General features: G+C 42.4%; 1 long non-coding RNA gene across 16 annotated transcripts in view; it reads left to right on the top strand.

Moving 5' to 3' along the window:
• LOC109496523 overlaps positions 1-18,562 on the top strand; it is a 112,748-nt gene that overhangs the window by 43,403 nt on the left and 50,783 nt on the right. For 7 of the 16 annotated variants that reach the window (XR_006593818.1, XR_006593822.1, XR_006593816.1 and 4 more), the window contains 6 exons: positions 3,245-3,372; positions 3,742-3,922; positions 4,356-4,683; positions 10,506-10,629; positions 14,846-14,970; positions 16,867-17,368. This is a non-coding gene — a long non-coding RNA (uncharacterized LOC109496523). Of the gene's footprint in view, positions 1-3,244; positions 3,373-3,741; positions 3,923-4,355; positions 4,684-10,505; positions 10,630-14,845; positions 14,971-16,866; positions 17,369-17,738; positions 17,813-18,562 lie in introns of all 16 variants that reach the window. The other 9 variants (XR_006593824.1, XR_006593827.1, XR_006593828.1 and 6 more) reach the window with 7 other exon arrangements.

Below are 18,562 nucleotides of genomic sequence, written 5' to 3'. Positions count from 1 at the left end.
AAGCCCAATGGAGAAGGGTGGAAATGTGTACAGAGGTCCAAAGGAAAATAGCCATTATGAGATATAAAGAGCTGGGTTGATGTTGCTGCTGATGATGATCTGCCATTGTTGAAACATCAATTAAGGGAAATAGTCACATAAAGGATGCAGGAAATCAATACACAACTAATGTCCCACCATAAAACTGTCCTAGGCAGGCAGGAGTTTCATGACGTAGGACCACCAAGTCTGTCTGCCTTACAAAAAGATACAATAGTCTTTGTAACTCAACAACCAGCAAATGAAGTGTCATCCTATAGCAAATCCTGTTATAATGAGATCGTACTCTGCAATATTTTTAAAAAATCAAGGCGTCTTGACACTTATAACAAGAGGACACCAACTTATTTCAGTGACTGTGACATTCAAGATGACCAGCTTTTGGTAGTTGAAGCTCTGGTTTGTCCTGAATAAAACCAAAATTGCCTTTTGGCTGGTCTTGCATAAATTTGGATTTCAGGTAATAAGTGACAAGATGAATTTTCCTTTCTAATCAAGTCACTTGTCATCCTTCCATCCACCTTCCATTACTTGTGCTGTCTTTAGTGTTCAAGATCTATCTCTATTTATATACCAAATTATGGAAAACTATATAAGGGATAGAACGGAATTTTCTTTTCTGGGTGTTTTTTTGTATCCTCTCAATTTCAAAGTCATACATGTATGGCTTATTTCGCTTCAAACTAACTCCACATATTAGCAAACATTTATTGAATGTCTATTCTGTTTAGACAAAAACCGCATATGCTAAAATTACCTATGAATTCTCCTTACTCACCCAATGTGTACCATACTGTATTGTGACTTTTGTGTTTACAGCCCTATAGCAGTTTACCTATATTCCCTTTACTCAATATTACTCCATGACTAACAATAAGCACTTGATTTTTTTCCCTTGAGGATATTGATGTTATTATATCAAGACCTATTTGCCTGGCCACTCCAGCAGGCTTACTTACATCCACTGATTGTTTAAAATAACAAGTGTAGTGGTGACATTGCACACTAGCCTGCAAGTTGGGTTTGCCTGTGTTATGACTCCACTGTGCTGCACCAGGCACCAGGGAGACACCTGAGATGATCCTAGTGCACTTGCCAAATTCAAGGGCATCCTGGAATGTGGGAGGAAGCCTTATGGGGGAGAAGCATAATGAAAGCACAAGGGAGAAGTCAGTGAATGTCTTAAGTAGAGCAGAGGAAGGGTTAAATCTGAGGGCTCTTTGAAGGGCTAATGGGAGCCGAAGGCATTTGAGCAGGGACTGAAGAGAGAGGATTTCAAGGGGACTAGGATTTCAGAGGTATTCAGGGCAAGTGAAGATGTTGGAAGTTGCTACAGCAAGGGTAGAGAAGCAAGCCTGCTGCAGTGGCAAGAGTAAGGCCAAGAGGGTAAAGCAAATATGGATGTGAAGCCCCGCTCTGCCTCTATGTGACCTTGGGCATTTCACTCATGAGATGCCATGGCCTCATTCTTTGAACTGGGAAAATAGCACTGTCTCATAGGAGGGTTGTGAGGCTTAGATGAGCTGAGGTGTTCATTGAATACTAATACCCTTCCTCCGTACTTCACTTTTGTTCTGAAATCACCTCCAAAGAAGGCAAAAGAAGCATTTGAGTACTGATTCTCAAAATACATAGTAGCAGTTAATATGTACATTGAGTGTTTAATATATGCCAGGTGCTGAGTTAAACATTCTGTAGGCATCCTCTCTGAGTTGTGTTCTCTCATCCTGCCCATTTTGCAGATGAGGAAGTGGGCTTCAAGAGGGGAGATAAACGCCCCAAGACTAGCAGGTGGTAGAGCATGAATTTTCAGCCAGGTGGTATGACTCCAAGGCACATGTCCTTAAATGCTGAGCTAAAGTAGGCCCTGTTGAAGTTCACTCATTAATTCAGCACAAACTCGCTGAACATATAGTATGTGTCAGGCACTGCCACCAAAACAAAGAGACAAAGGCTTCATGAGGCTCTGGTCTGTAGAGGAAGAAGGCCAATAAACAAGTGAATTGTATAATAATTGGAAGATGGTAAGTGCCACAGAGCAAGAAAAAGCATGACCGTCGGTAGGGAGTATGGTGGGAGGTGACAGTGTTTAAACATGGTGGTCCTTCGAGGAGGGCACTTGTTGGGATGAGCACTGGGTGTTGTGTGGAAGCCAATTTGACGATAAGTTATATTGAAACAAAATAAACATGGCGGTCTTAGGAAGAGCTACAGAGCAAAGGTGACATTGAGCAAAGACTTGAAGGAAGTGAAGCAGGGCCCTTAAGGGTTATCTGGGGGTCAACAAATGAAAGTACCTTGGGATCGGAGCAAGCTGTGTTACAGAAACAGCAAGGAGGTCAGTGTAGCTGGGGTGGACCGAGTGAGGAAGGGAGCAGATGGCCACAGCTTGTAAGGCCATGCGGGCCTGTAAAGACTTTGGCTTTCCTAAGAATGAGCTGGGAGCCATGGGTGCATTTGAGGCAGATAAATGGCTGCGTATATTATAACAGTATCCATGTGCCCATGTTTTTGAGGCAGGTGGATGAGCATACAGGCTGCGACAGCCACCCAGGCAAAATGAAGATGGTGTCAATGGCAGAGCAGTAGCAGGAGTGACAGGTGGTCACATCCAGACACACCGTGAAGGTGGAGCTGACAGGGTTTGCTAAGGCATTAAAATTAGGGTATGAGAGAAAAGTGGAGGCTACGAGGAAGCCCGGGCTTCGTTAGCTTCCGTAAGCAGATGGTTCGATGGCTCCCCGCTCACCACATTTTCTCTCCCACTAACCAGCGCACTACACAAGGAAAAGGAAACCACTCTTCTAGGTCTTTCACATTTGGGGTAATAACCCGGTGACTGTGAAAATAAGGCTCAGAGGAACACAGGTGTGCCTGTGCAGAGTGTCCATAGTGCCCATGAAGTTGGGGGTCTTTGCTGCTATTGGCTCAAATACAGCAATAGACTCCTTTTCCAGGCTCCCTAACACACACAAAACTGTTTAGTCTGGGAGGGAATGGGAGTCCCTGGCAGAACGTGGAATATCTATCTCGGGAGTTCTGCTACCTGTTTTGCTCTAATGACTGATTTTTTTTTAAGCTGCAGAAAATATAAAGGCATACCAATTCAGCACCAGTTTCCCTCTGCATCTGGGAAAAAGCTATTTCCTTGCACCTAATTTCTCCTTTTCCCTCTCTACCCAAATACATGTATTTTGTCCTTGAGGAGACGCCTGGGGTTTTGAATACATGGACGTGTGACCACACACCTACGTGTGATCCTTAGCAACCACCACAAATCAAACAGGAGTGATGCCGTGTTTGGACCAGTTCTGATTTCATAGGGATCATCAAGTAAGAGCATCTATCTATCTATCTATCTATCATCAAGACAGAGAGAGAGAGAGAGAGAGAGTCTGGTTCTCCAGTCTGGTTCTCCCATTTACCTGCTGTGTGACCTAGGCCACATTAAAGAGGAACTAGGAAAGCTCCTTCCCTTAACTCTGTCATGGGGACATTGACAACACCAACCTCTTAGGGTTTTTATGAAGCGTGAAGTAAAGCATAGAAGTCCCTAACTTAGGGCCTGCCACATAGAAAGTCCTCAATAAACATTGTCTGCTGTTTTATTATGAGTCTGATTATATGTGTAATAAGCTTAATTAAGTGCTTGCAATAAAGTAGATGCCCAATAAATGTTAACCCATGTCCCTTCTCTCTCAGTAAAATCGGGTTCCAAGTCTTCCCAAACTGGAGCAGATTATAATGATACATGGAGGGAGGTGCCCAGTGGTACCAGACAGCTCAAGAAGTTTCAGGGCTGAGTGGCAGTGAGGATGATGAGCAGTGGTCGTGTTCCGGGACGTAAGATGAGCACCGCCTGGTGACTGATCAGAACTGAAAAGTGAGTGCACATACCTTCTCCTCTTTCCGCCCAAGAGCCAAGCGCTTCTGCACATTGCAGCAGCTGTTGCCGTAATAATGCTACCTAGTAAACAGCAATGAAACCTCAATGGCATGTAATAAAAGTTAATTTTTGCTTGTTGACTGTACTCAGCCGTCAGGTAGCCCTGCTGGACTGGGCCAGGCCGGGAGAACCTCAGCTAGACTTGCTCATGCATATGCAGGCAGGGCCTTCTGGGGCCTGGCCAGTCAGGGCTGGCTGGGTGTTGACGGGAACAATGACATGCTAGGGCCCCCATCTCCTCATCCCGCAGACTGGACTTGTTTGCCAGGTGCAGTAGAGTTCCCAAGAGAGAAAACAGAAGCACACGGGCCCCTCGAGGCCTCGGCACGGAGCTGGCATACTGTCTCTTCTATCACTTTCTATTTGCCAGAATTCGTTGTTGACAAGCACTGGCCACGCAATGGGCATGAAGACAAGGGAGAGGAGGTATGAAGAACTAAGGACAACTCTGCATTCAATTTGCCACATGCATTAACTTATGTAAGTCAGTGCCTGCATGGAGGAGAAAGGGTGTCCACACTCCAGTCCCCTATTACGCATATCTGGGTCATCTGTTGCAAATTTCCGGAAGATTGACTGTTGACCGTAAGAGTTACTTACGTCCTTTCTAAGGATTGAAAAATTAAGTTTCCAGCTACTTGAATGCAGCGTCCCTGTCTCACCTCCACCATCATCTCCGAGAACCCCACCCTGCAGAGGTAAACTTAAAAAGTTGTATGTAGGTGACATTGTTGTAAATTGATCCTGTTTCCTCAGAGACCTGTTTTTTGTGTTCTCGTCACTGCTGATTGATCATGGCAAGATCTGTGAGTCTCGGCTATCTTGTAACTCTCAGCTCCCAGATCTCGCCGGTCCAAGCCTTTCTGACAAGCTGATTTATAATGATTTGTAAATAAACACTTCCATTTATTGGAGGTGTTTATTTCTAAAGCAACTCAGTGTCACGTCCTTGCTGAAGTCATTTGTCTGCCTTGGAAAGGAAGATTTAAAAAAAAAAATGGAGACATCCTTGGGTATACTCGTAGGTAGAATGAGGATTGAGAGTCTGAGCAGTGTTTCCACTGAGATTTCACCTAGAATCACAAGTGTCATTCTTAAACCTACAGACTACACTCAGTGATTAAGTGACTGACTGAAGAGTCCCTTAAGTGAGTGTGAAGAAACTACCCTCCAAGTAGACCAGCAAGCTTACTCCTTATAAACTATAATTTTAGGGCTTATGGAAAATACATCCATCCATCTGCTCAGTGATCGCACAAATTTACAGCACACAAAGGCTCTGATTACATAAGGCTTAAATTGCAAATATCTTTGTTGGGTCTACCACAGGAACTTGCATTCATAGTAATGATACACTATGATGAGATAGGAAAATGATAGATAGACTGATACTTATTTACTTATTTGTTTATTCATCAGCTATACTCTGAGTATGTACTGTGCGATCAGGTTTTTTTTTCCCCTCTTTGTTTTTTCTTTTGTAAATTCTTCCTTTCTTGCTTGTTGCCTTTCTTTCTTTCTTCTTTCCTTTTCATTTTTTTTTCTTTTCATTCCAAAGTGTCATTATGATGTTAAGTCCAAAGCTCAATACAGAACTCTCCTCAGAAAAGACAAAGCAAAGGTGGCCTCCTGTGAGCGCCTTAGGTCTAAGGTTCTAAAGGGCTTTTATTCTGATGCTTTGACATCATGGGACTTTGCTCACTCAGAAGAGATTGTCCCTCCCAAAGTTAGCTAATTCCTTCAGAAAGCAAACAACTTCTTCAAGAGTGTACCTTTCATATGCAAACCAACCAATGCAGAGTCCATATTCCACACTCACCTCCTTTATCTAGCTTATACTCTAGCCCAATATCCACTAGCCCTAATCACCCCAGAGCTAGAAGCTGGAGGACTAAGTCAGCCTCTTTGCTGCAGAATCCACTGAAATTACTCTAATTGGCCAACCCTAAAGCTGTTTACGTGCCTCACAAGTTCCTTCCTGCAGAAACCACGATGGGGGCTCTTGCCATGTTTCCCCCTGGCTCCCTCTACCTCCTGACTAATGCTGCTGTTTCCCCATGTAGCCCTTCATGGAGTGATGGGCTTCCTACTTCTAGGTAACTGTGAGTACCACAAATTCTTCCTTCATGACCATCATTTCCATGGTTGCATATATTACTATATTTGATTAAAACAAATCCCAGATGTCTTTTTGAAACACCTAAACACTTGGAATCAAATGATTGGTGAGAAATGTTCTCTTGTCCATTTCCCAGACCTCTTTCCCAGGCCCACCAGTGAATGAGGTCTGACCACTACTATACAAAAAAAGAGTGAATCCAAAGGATACCTACCAGGGACAAGAAAAGTAGCCAAGCATTTTCCCCAAGAATACATGCAGATGGCCAACAGATGCATGAAAAGATGTTCCATGTCATTAATCATTAGGGAATGCAAATCAAAACCACGATGAGAGATCACCTCACACCTGTTAGAATGGCTAAACTTGAAAAGATAAGAGACAACAAATGTTGGTGAGGATGTGGAGAAAAAGGAACCCTGATGCACTGTTGGTGGGAAGGTAAACTGCGGCAGCCATGGAAAACTGTATGGAGGTTGCTCAAAAAATTTAAAATAGAAATATCACATGATCCAGTAGTTTCACTATTGGATATTTACCAAGAGAAAAAGAAAACAGTAACTCAAAAAGGTATATGCACCTCTATGTTTATTGCAGCATTATTTACAACAGCCAATGTGTGGAAACAGCCCAAGTGTCCATCATTAAACAAATGGCTAAGGGAGATGTGGGGTAAATATACACTGGAATATTATGCAGCCATAATAAAGGATAAGATTGTGCCATTTGAGACAGCATGGATGGACCTAGAGAATATTAGACTTAGTGAAATAAGTCAGACTGAGAAAAACAAATACCTTATGATTTCATTCATAAATAAAATAAAAAAAATGAATAAACAAACAAAAAGCAGAATCAGAACTGCGAATACCAAGATCCAACTGATGGTTCCCGGTGGGGGGGGAGGGGCAGGCGGTAGCAGGCTGGACAAAATGGGTGAAAGGAAGAGGGAGATACAGGCCTCCAGTTAGACAATGAGTGAGACACAGGAATAAAAGGCACAGCATAAGGAATACAGTCAATGATACTGTAATAACGAGGGAACAGGGCAGATGGCAGCTATACTTGTGGTGAACAGAGCATATAATGCCTAAACTTGTCAAATCACTAAGTTGTACACCTGTTAAAAAGAGAGAGAGAGAGAGAGAGAGAGAGAGAGAGAGAGAGAGAGAGAGACATCCTTAGTGCCTAGCCCCTGAGCTGCCGAAGCTTCCTGACACAGGAGAGAAAGAGAGAGCCCATGCCACCATGTCAGACGTGAAGCAGACATGAGCTGAGTGTCAGTTCACATTCTCTCTCCAGTAAAATGCTCAGAGACAGAAAGTTGAACAAGACAGGTCCCTGTCCTGGAAAGGGTCACCTGCTGGTGTGGGGGGAGATAACTGCTGTAAACATGTAAACAGCTGTTAGTGAAGCTTTGGGGACAGGTGGAATTTGCACGAGGTCTTGAAGGATATGTAGAAGTTTACTAGAAGGTGGTCAGGTTGGGGATCTTAAGTAGAGGAATGTTATTTTCTTTGCAAAAATAAAAAGGGTGAGAAAGGGTATGTAGAGTTTGTCTTCAGAATCTCGACAGTGTTTCTGTGGTTTTGCATTTCTCCTTAGTTGGTATTTTCTCCATTAGCCACTTTACCTAGTCAGCAAATCCCAGGAGCAGAATCATGGAGTTGCAGCTTGTCACTCTCAGGAGAGAAATCATCCCAGGGGATTGTGAGTTTGTAGGCACAGACCCGGGGCCTCCCTCCTCTTTAGAGCCCAGTCTTTGTCTCCAGAGGCTGGGGGTGGGGGTAGGCAAGGTAGGGGGAGAAGGCAGGGTGGTTTGCATGTGTCTGGCCCTTTAGGAGCCCCTTGAAATAATACCAAGGAGAGAGGAATGAGCTGGTGAGTTGAATTTTTAGCAGCAGATTTACACTCTATCAATACTGCACTTTATTCCTCAGCAAACTATTATGTACCCAACTCAAAGCATTGGGAAATGAGGGTGAAGCCAGGGGGTGGCACTCCCAAGGGGCCATCCATTAAGCACAGGGATCATATTTTTCCAGTGACCCAGACCTTTGACATTCACTGAGGCCCACCAGTTCCCAGACTCCAAAGGTTTGCAAAATGTAGCCTTCTAAAAAAACGTAAGGCACTCCATTACTTTCAAATTGCTCTGCTTTGTCCAGACCCAAACTGTATTCATTTCCAAAGGAAATGACTCTTGAGAATCTGAAGAGCCTCAATTATTGTAAATCACTCTGCAAGACAAGCACAAAATTAATCAGGGCTCCTGTGTTTGGCGTCAGTCAGGCATGCAGCAGAGAATGCCATAAATAAAAACACCAAGTTCGACTGTTGCCCAAAACCTCAGGGAAGTCTGTTTTCAATAGGGTAAAATAAAGCCATACCGCATACTCACCACACTCTACTGTGTGAGGGGACAAACCAGAAAATGTCTCAAATATGTAAATAAATAAAGCCCCGATTAGCAAGAAGTAGCTCCTTTACTACTAACCCACCAGCAGAGATACTGATTTTCTTAAAATGTTAAAATAATTTATCTTTATTTCCCACTATTGGCTCAGCAGTGTTTCCAGCTAGACAATATTCAGGGTTTAAGGCCTTTTCATAGCCATGACTGCCATAGGGGTCCTTTGATCCTTTTGCAATTTGCTAGCCATTGTTTCCTCGTTTGATGTTGGGGAATCTGAGGTTGCTCTAAGTGAGGAAATCTCAGAGATCTCCTTTGCAGAGGAGAAACACACACACACACACACACACACACACACACACACACACACACACGATAAATCATCATCCTGAGCCTTTACCAAGTATCCAAGTATCCATACCCGGATAAAAGCGTTACATGGCAGCTCTTGAATTGTCACACTGAGAGAAGGACTTTTTGTTGCCCCCATTTTATACATGAGAAACCTAGAGAGGCTAAATGAGCTGTTCAAGATGACGTGGTCGTAAGGGGGGGAGCAGGGACTCTGGCCAGGTTCCACTGGCCTGCAGACCTCTCTCCTACGGCCTAACTCCAGCAAGTGGAAGGACTGGGTTACAATGAGTGGTGAGGCAGGATGAGGACCTAGCCTTCCCAACACCCTTTAGTTTCCCTTTTTCATAAGGTTGCCTAATAGGGTCTCAGGACAAGAACGTAAGTCCTTTACTCTGAGTTCACCCCAGATTATGAGCTTCTTGGAGAAGACACTACATTCCTTCCAGTTGTATGCCCAATGCCTACTATAGTCAGGCCTTAGGTTATTGATCAATTAGTTTTTGTTGAATGAGAGAATAAGGGAATTCAACCAAAAGTTATGTTCCCTTCGGCAGTTTTCAAATTTCAGGGGAACAACACATTGCTGCCAATTTCTAGAGATAAAAGTTGCAGATACACTTTGGTTTCCAGAAACATCTATGTATTCACTTAAAAAGCAGAGTCATTCCAAACTGTCATCACTGGTCCACCCACCCTAACATGTACATTAGACATCAAGTGGGCAAAGGAGCTCAGGGTAATTATAGGGCTGTCCTGACAAGATGCTTGAATGTAGATGAGATTCACCTCCATTAGTGACACCTTCCTGGCCCTTGTCTCAGACACAATTCACTTGAGAGAAAGAGGGGAGAGCTATAGCCAAAAATACTAAAATGGCAAAATGTATTCGAAGATGTTTCTTATCTCCCAAGGCAAACTACATGTAAAAAATACTTAGATGTTGGGGTGCATGGGTGGCTCAGTCAGTTGAGCTCCTGACTTGATTTTGGCTCAGGTCACGGTTGTGGGATTGAGCCCCATATCAGGCTCTGTGCTAAGCGTGGAGCCTGCTTAAGATTCTTTCTCCCTCTGCCCCTTCCTCACTTATGCTCTCTCTCTCTCAAAACAAAAAACAAAAACAAACAAACAAAAAAAACAAATAAAAACTTAGATGCAAAATTGATTGTTCAACAGATAGCTTTCAAAAAATTCTCTGTAATTTCACATCCAGTCCATTTTGTTTCTTTTTGAAATCCTAGTCACCCAATCCTCAAACATATGTTTTATCAGACTAGTTAGGTATCATTTCCCTTACTTGGATTTGTAGATATACTTATATAGTAGGGCTATTTTTTGGAAAAAGGTGATCGGGGTGGGGGAGTTAAGAACAGGACAACTGAAATCAGACTGTTGAGGTTGAAATCTCTGCCTTGCCTCCTACCAACTGAGGGACCTAGGCAAATTATTTCATCTTTTGTGCCTCATTTTCCTTAATTGTAGATGAGGCAATAATAAGAGTACCAAAGCACCCAGTCCCGTAGGGATGCTTTAAGGATTAAATGAAATGGAGAGCTTATAGCTCATGGTGAATACATGAGAAAGGTTAAATATCATTACTGATTTTCTGTTATTATCAATTCACCTTATTTCTTTAGATCTCATTTGGAATAGTGTGAGTTGAGAGCGGTCTACCACTCAAAAGTTCGCTTTGATAATAAAGCTGTCACCTTATTTGCCAGTTGATGTCTTAAAGTTGCAAGTTCCATTTCCACAGCCCAGGTAAGATGCTATCACCCCATGCTCCACGTACACGCACCTGAGTTGTTTGGGATTAAACTGAAGACAGCAAGCAAAAATTACCTTCCCTACATATAGAAATGACAAAAGTGACCAATTATGATAGCCTACTGGAACGTTATATAATTTCTAATCTTCACCACCTTAAAAAGCAGACATTAGTATACTATTTTGTAAATGTAAACCTTGAAGTTCCAAGAGGTTCAGTAATCTATACAGCTACAAAGTGACTGGGGTGGGTTTTGAATCCTGTGATTTCTGACCAAAGCCTACATTATATTGTGTATACATTTTTTTCCTTAGACAGAGGTTCTTAGCCCTGACAACACATTAGAATCAACTGGGAAGCCTTTAAAACTAACACCCAGGACCCATTCAGAACATCTCGATCACAGCCTCAGGGGGTGGAGGGAAAACTCAAGCACCTGCAATTTACAAAGATTTCCAGGTGGTTCTATGTGCAGTTGGGACTGAGGAGCATTTATCTAAACTCTGCTAATTTCAGAAATGTGTAAAATAAAGATTAACTTAAAGGAGCAGCTTTTGAATTACTTATTTCATTAATTAGCTTAAATGAAAGACTTATTTTGCATCATTTACTCAATGAATTCATTTCCCTTCAGACCCTTTAGGATTCCCTAAAGAATCCTACATCGCTTTCTTTGTTTCTAGATGAGCTATACAATCGTTTCTGGTGATTTTTCATTCAAAAAGTATTTTTGAAAGCCGCCTTTGTGTTTTACTGTCAGTTATGAGAGACAAAGAAAAATGAGCCAAGGACTTTGTGATCATTATTGCCACAAATACCTAGGGAACATTCTGTTGATACTGAACATTGTAAAAGCCTTTGGATATATAGTAGCAAACGATGAACATGTAATTCCTGTCCTCCTGTAACTTACAGTCTAGAACAGAGACAGGAGCTCGACATGTAAATCAGTAAATAAACGTATAATTACAACTTATGGTTAATGTTACAAAGAAAACAAACTGACAAGGTCGCTTTTAGATTGAGTAGTCAAGGATAGTTTCTAGGAAACAGCTTCAGATCATGAGGCTCTTAGACAGTTGTCTGGTGTATTCGTAATAGCTAATGAGTACACCCAGGATACACTTTTGATGTCTGACTTCTTTCTCTAGTATAATGATTTTAAGATGCATCCATATTGCCAAGCATATTAATAGTTCATTTCTTATTATCACTAAGTAGAACTTGAGTGTATGAATATACCCTTGGTGTTTTTTATGCACATGAGATTTTAGGTATCACTGAGTTAGACTGTTAGTTCCTTAAGGACAGGGCAATGACTAATACATTTATTGTCCTTTCCAAAACTTGACTGATGATATTGGAGTTAGCAGGTATTCAATACACATTAGCTGATTGGATGAATTTTTATGCTCACAGATAATACCCATTGTTCTCTTTCCAACGTCCTTACCCACGATATACATAGACTGTTTTTTTTTCAACTTAAGTAGATATGAATTTCAGCTAGTAAAAGACAGGAGCAATTGAATATTTCTGCAGAAAGCAAATGATTCATTTGGGGTGAAGGCAAGGAATCCCATCAACAGATTATACCTGTTAATCAAGACTTTTTAAAATCAAGTGTGTCTAACACAAGAAGCTGTTGCCCCATTTCTGTTTTTATTTTCTTAATTTTTTTGATGTTTATTTTTGAGAGAGAAAAAGCATGAGCGGGGGAGGGGCAGAGAGAGAGAGAGACAGACAGACAGACGGACAGAATATGAAGCAGGCTCCAGGCTCTGAGCTGCCAGCACAGAGCCTGATGCAGGGCTTGAATCCACAAATCATGAGATCATGACCTGAGCTGAAGTTGGATGCTTAACCAACTGAGCTACCCAGACACTCCTATTGCCCCATTTCTAAACGTGCCCATGGTTGGTTCTTAACACTTTAACAGTAATGTTAATTACACAAAATTCAGATGCATAGAGAGTTGAGGCCACTACTATAAGACCTTAGGAAAACCTGGCTTACCTTTATTTATGTCTGCCTCCATTGTAGCCCAAGTCACAGCATCAAGAATCTAGTAGGTGCTTAATAAATGCTTCTGCAATTGAACTGAATGTAGACTAATTGCTTCAATAGCAAATATGAACATTTAAAATGTGCTTATCCATAATGATTAGCTTGGGAAATGCTAAAAGAACCCTTTACCCAGCATGCAATTTTTTTTTCCAGCCTACATTTTAATGCAGGGCACATTTCTCAGCTGAGATTGATGTTCTCCTTAATATCTCCCATGAAAGCAGACTAACATTTAAAACAGTTAGTATGCCAGAAGTGGTCTCAGAAATGTCAGTGTGGTGTGTGATTACAAGCTGGTCTAAAGGAAGAAAACAAGCTCCCTTTAATAAACTGAGCTTTACTCAGGCTGCAGAAACCTATTAAGATGAAGGGAAACTGACTTGACCAAACTGAAAGGCGCAGGCATATTATTACCCATTAAAAGTCATTCATTAATTATGGGAAAAAGCCATCAAGAGGAATTCCATTTTGATAAAAGGGAGTTAAAAGATGTTACACGTTGAGGCTCTGGAGTCAGAATGAAGTCTGCCATGTCCTAGCTGAGACCTGGGGCAATGCACCTAACCTCTCTGACCTTTGATTTCCTGGCTTCTAAAAAAGATGCTAATATTCACCACCTCACTGGACTGTGCTCTGATTGGATTGTAGAATGCATTGTATGATGCCTTGCTAGGCTACTTGTGGACAGAGGTCCAGCTTGTCAGCATCATTGGAGAGCCTGTTAGAAATGCAGAATCTTGGGAATGCAAGCTGGTGCAGCCACTCTGGAAAACAGTCTGGAGGTTCCTCAAAAAACTAAAAATAGAACTACCCTATGACCCAGCAATTGCACTACTAGGCATTTATCCAGAGGATACAGGTATGTTGTTTCGAAGGGACACATGCACCCCAGTGTTTATAGCAGCACTTTCAACAATAGCCAAAGTATGGAAAGAGCCCAAATGTCCAATGATGGATGAATTGATAAAGAAGATGTGGTATAGGGGCGCCTGGGTGGCTCAGTCAGTTAAGCATCCGACTTCGGCTCAGGTCATAATCTCGCAGTCCATGAGTTCGAGCCCCGCGTCGGGCTCTGTGCTGACAGCTCAGAGCCTGGAGCCTGTTTCAGATTCTGTGTCTCCCTCTCTCTCTGACCCTCCCCCATTCATGCTGTCTCTCCTTGTCTCAAAAATAAAATAAACGTTAAAAAAATTTAAAAAAAAAAGATGTGGTATATGTATACAATGGAGTATTACTCGGCAATCAAAAAGAATGAAATCTTGCCATTTGCAACTATGTGGATGGAACTGAAGGGTATTATGCTAAGTGAAATCAGTCAGAGAAAGACAAAAATCATATGACTTCACTAATATGAGGACTTTAAGAGACAAAACAGATGAACATGAGGGAAGGGAAACAAAAATAATATAAAAACAGGGAGGGGGACAAAACAGAAGAGACTCGTAAATATGGAGAACAAACTGAGGGTTACGGGAGGGATTGTGGGAGGGGGGAATGGGCTAAATGGGTAAAGGGCACTAAGGGATCTACTCCTGAAATCTTTGTTGTACTATATGCTAACTAATTTGGATGTAAATTTAAAAAATAAAAAAAATTAAATTAAAAAAAGTGTATTGTAACCCCCCCAAAAAATAAGAAAATAAAGTCTTTGAAATGCAGAATCTTAAGCCCCACCCCCAACCTACTGAATCAGAAACTACCTTTTAGCAAGATCCTCATGTGACCTGCACCCCATCACTGTTTGAAACGTGGATCTTAAGCATATTACACATGCTAGGCATACAGTAAATGCTCGATAAATATCCACTGCTATTATTCTGTGGAAAATTTTAGACATATGAATAATATTGAGTTCCATCCTCTCCCACACGATGGGTGCACGTCTTTACCATACTGTGCATGTCTTTCGTCTTCTGAAAATTCCTTCATCATTGCAACGATCAACAGTGTTTTCCTATACAGTATTCAGTGTGAACTCTGATTTCCTTAGGTTTGATGATCAGTTATAAGACTAGAATTGAAGAGCAGACATTTATCACTGGGCCAGAACTCATTGTGGACTGTAAACTCACAGCTTCATCCAAGCTGGCAGGCTGACATTAAAACGAAATTATTAATCGACTTTTTTTTCCCTCCCCACAGCCATAAACAAATATATTGGTTTTAAATGGATTCTTCACACTCTGGCAGCTTGATCACCACTTTCCATACCCACAATTGATAGAAAAAGATGAAAGATAAGGGAACAAAGGGTGAAAATGTAACAGGTGATCATTTCTAGTTTCCTTGAGCATATTTTAACAGAGCTTGGAGACAGTATGCATTGGGCTGGGGATAACAGCGCTTTCTTTGTGGATTTTTTTCTGCTTTGCATCAGAACCTGTGTGTGCTGTCTGAAAACCTCTAAGGGAAGTAAACAGTTCAGCCTGTGGCTTTGAGAATTCTCCATCTCCCCTGAGTAGGAGCTGGGAGTGTAGCAAAGGCAATATATTCCTTAGGACTTTCAAATGGAAAGTACCAATTTCCAATGCTCGGAAATTCTTCAGAGCAGCATGCTGGCCCCAAAGCAAATGGACTGAAGGTGGTGTCAGGCTGTAAAAAGTTAATTTACTAGAGTCTCTTCTAAGAACAGCCGAGTCATTTCGAATTCTAATGCAACATACCTGCCCTTCTTCCACAATCGTAGCTGAACTGACACGGAAGCAATGGGAAACATTTACAATAGGAGCTTTAAAAAAAGGCAGTTTGTCCTGTTTGTATGCTGACCTGAGTTGTTATCCCTCTCTGCCTTCATTGAAAATGCCTTCTGGTCTCCTAAGAATTGCACCAGCCTGCTGCCTGGAGATCAGGACTCCCTGCACATTCCTGAACATTGTTTGCACGCTGTCATATTGAGAAAGTACAATTTGTATTCGGCAACTGCTCCCTATACACACACACACACACACACACACACACACACACACACACATGCACACCCACACACTCCCTTCTTGGGTCCATTTGCCCCACCTTTAACAGGGCCCTCAAGTTGTCCCCAGCCCTTCTTATACCAGAGATGATGAATCTAATAAAATAATTAACATTGCCGTGTCTGTGTGTGATAACACCTCTATTTTTAAAAATGTATTAGAAATGTTGAAGGCATATACAACAGGCACAAAGAATAGGGGCTTTTCTATGAAACATATTCCAAAGGCTTCCTGTCTCATGGAGAACAAAACGCTGGCTTCCCAGCCTTTCGTGAGACACTTCCCCCACCTGCCAACCATTCTCCCCCTTCTCACTGCCCCCTCCCGCTCCTCTTGTTTCCCCGTGTTCACTCCCAGAGCATTAGCACTTAGAGCTTTCTCTGCCTTCGATACTCTTCTCCTAAATATCTGACTCCCTTCCCTGAGTTCTTCAGGTCTCTGCTCATCAGAGAAGCCTTTCCTCACAACCCCTGCATGAAGGAGCCATCTCTGGCCCACCCCAATCTCTACCTTTCATAATCCCATTAACCTGCTTTGTTTTCCTCCATAACACTGACCACATAAAGCATATATTTAGTTGTATATTAACTTATTACCCGGTTGCCATAACTAAAATGTTAGTTCCGTGAAGTCAAGGATTTTGTCTGTTTGGGTATTGTCGTTTTTTTGTTCTTTGTTTTTTTTTTTTTTTTTCCTGCAGAACCTAGAAAAAAAACCTGAGACAAGGCAGGGCTCAACAAATAACTAACGAATGATTGATTTCAGCTTTAGCAGCGCGCACGTTCCAGCTTAAGAAAGTTATAAATAATATGACATAAACATAATAAAAATTATGTACGTATGTATGTTGAGTTCACCCACGTATCCTTCCTGGTTTCAGCCCCCTTTCTCTCTCCTAGGAGTAATCACTATCTTGAATGCGGGGCTTATCATTTTCATGCATTTCTTTATCTTACATATGTATGTGTTTTTAGGCAATACATAGCATTGGGTAGCTGCATACTGTACTGTGGCATGGCATTCCATAGCACAGCATGGCATAGTGTAGTATTATAGTGTAGTAAAGTATGATATAATTTAGTACAGTGACGCTTAAACAACATGGGTTTGAACTGTTTGAACTGCTCAGGTCCACTTATACTTGGATTTTTTTTTCTGCAAAAAGCTTTATTGTTTCCATTTGGTCCACAGCTAGAGAGAGCGCTCCAGGGTGGTTAAAAAGCTGCCTAGTGGCTACAGGAAGACACTCAGGCAGCAGCCCCGACACCAGGGTCATGCCAGAGGGGACCCTCCAGGGCTGCCAAGCTCCTGAGGCTCTTACTCATGCTTGAAGGTGAGCCTTTCGAAGAGCTACTTGCCCAACCCAGCCTGCAGAGGTGAGTCAGGTGGTCGCCATCTCCTTGATGAGTTTCACTTCCTCATCCAGAAAGCACTTCTCCCGGAAGCTACAGAACCCGGGGCATGCAGCTCCCAAGGCGCCTGTTTCAGGTTCTCTAAGATCATGGCAACTTTCTTGGCCTCAAGGTTTTACCCCACTCATCTTGAAACAGCTTCTGCAAGTCCTCGAAGAGGGCACTGGTTTCTTCAAAAGATGCCGGGTGCCCTTAAGGTTCTCCTCAGCCAACTCTTGGAATGAGTGTCCCGTGCCCTCCAGAGCCACGTCCTCGAGGTGAAAAGAGAAGCCCAGAGAAAGGTAAGTGTAGGAGGCCTACAGGTTGACCAAGTGGTTGGCCACAGCTTCCACCTCTGGAATAATTCTGAGAAATCTGGAAGCTCCTGGTTGATGAGCAGTAAGGAGTTAAGCTCAGAAGATGGTGCTGGCTGGTGTCGAAGTCAGGGGATGGCTAAGAAAAAGGAAAAGAGGTTGGAGGGTGGTGGAAGGCACCCCTGAGGCACCTCAGGGAAGGGACATCCCTGAGTCTGTTCTGTGCATACACTTTGAAGCAAGAGACAGATCCAGAGATCACTGGGCACATTGCCTATAGGTGGAGTTTTTACGGTGCAGTACTGTAAATGTATTTTCTCTTCCCTATGATTTTCTTAATACATTTTCTTTTCCCTAGTTTACCTTATTGTAACAATACGGTATGTAATATATAGAACACACAAAATACGGAACCTCATGGACTGTTATTAGGTAGGCATTTATTTGATCAACAGTAGTAGGCTATTAGTAGTGAAGTTTTGGGGAAGTCAGAAATGTTAAGTGGATTCTCATTTGGGTAGTGGTCAGTGCCCCAATCCTTGTGTTGTTCAAGGGGCAACTGTATGATCATATAGACAAGAACAGTATTTCTCAAACTTTGCTTCATATCAGAATTACCAGAGCAGCTTTAAAAAATCCTGATGGCCAGATCCCACATGGGTTTCATCTGAAAATCCCTACAGGTGAGACCCTTGCATTGTTTGTTTAAAGCTCCCAGGAACTTTCACTTGCAGCCAGGCTGTAGGACCAGGGGCATTGCCCTCAATAAAGTGCTGTGGTCGGGAGTCAGGCTGCCGGGATTGGAACACGGCCTCCAAGTCTCTCCAGAGTTTCTACGGTTCCTGGACACCACAGTTAATCACTCGAGGGAGGAGGAGCATACCGCATCCCTTCTTAAAGACACTGACCAGAATCAAATGCCATTCCTTCAACTAACCTCTCTGACACCATTTTCCTGAGATATTTAACTCTGTTATTTTAATAGGGCCTTCCATCTAAGTCTTGGGAAATCTCCAAAAACACAATGAATTCCTTGCTTCAGAACACTCATTATGTGTCTGAATTTGTATAACTTTTTTTTTTAATTTTTTATTTCTGACAGAGACAGAGCACGAGTGGGGGAGGGGCAGAGAGAGAGGGAGACACAGAATCCGAAGCAGGCTCCCGGCTCGGAGCTGTCAG

The sequence above is a fragment of the Felis catus genome, chromosome A2 (assembly GCF_018350175.1).
Source record: "Felis catus isolate Fca126 chromosome A2, F.catus_Fca126_mat1.0, whole genome shotgun sequence".
Taxonomy (NCBI): domain Eukaryota; kingdom Metazoa; phylum Chordata; class Mammalia; order Carnivora; family Felidae; genus Felis; species Felis catus.
This window is presented reverse-complemented; position numbering and strand designations above follow the sequence as displayed.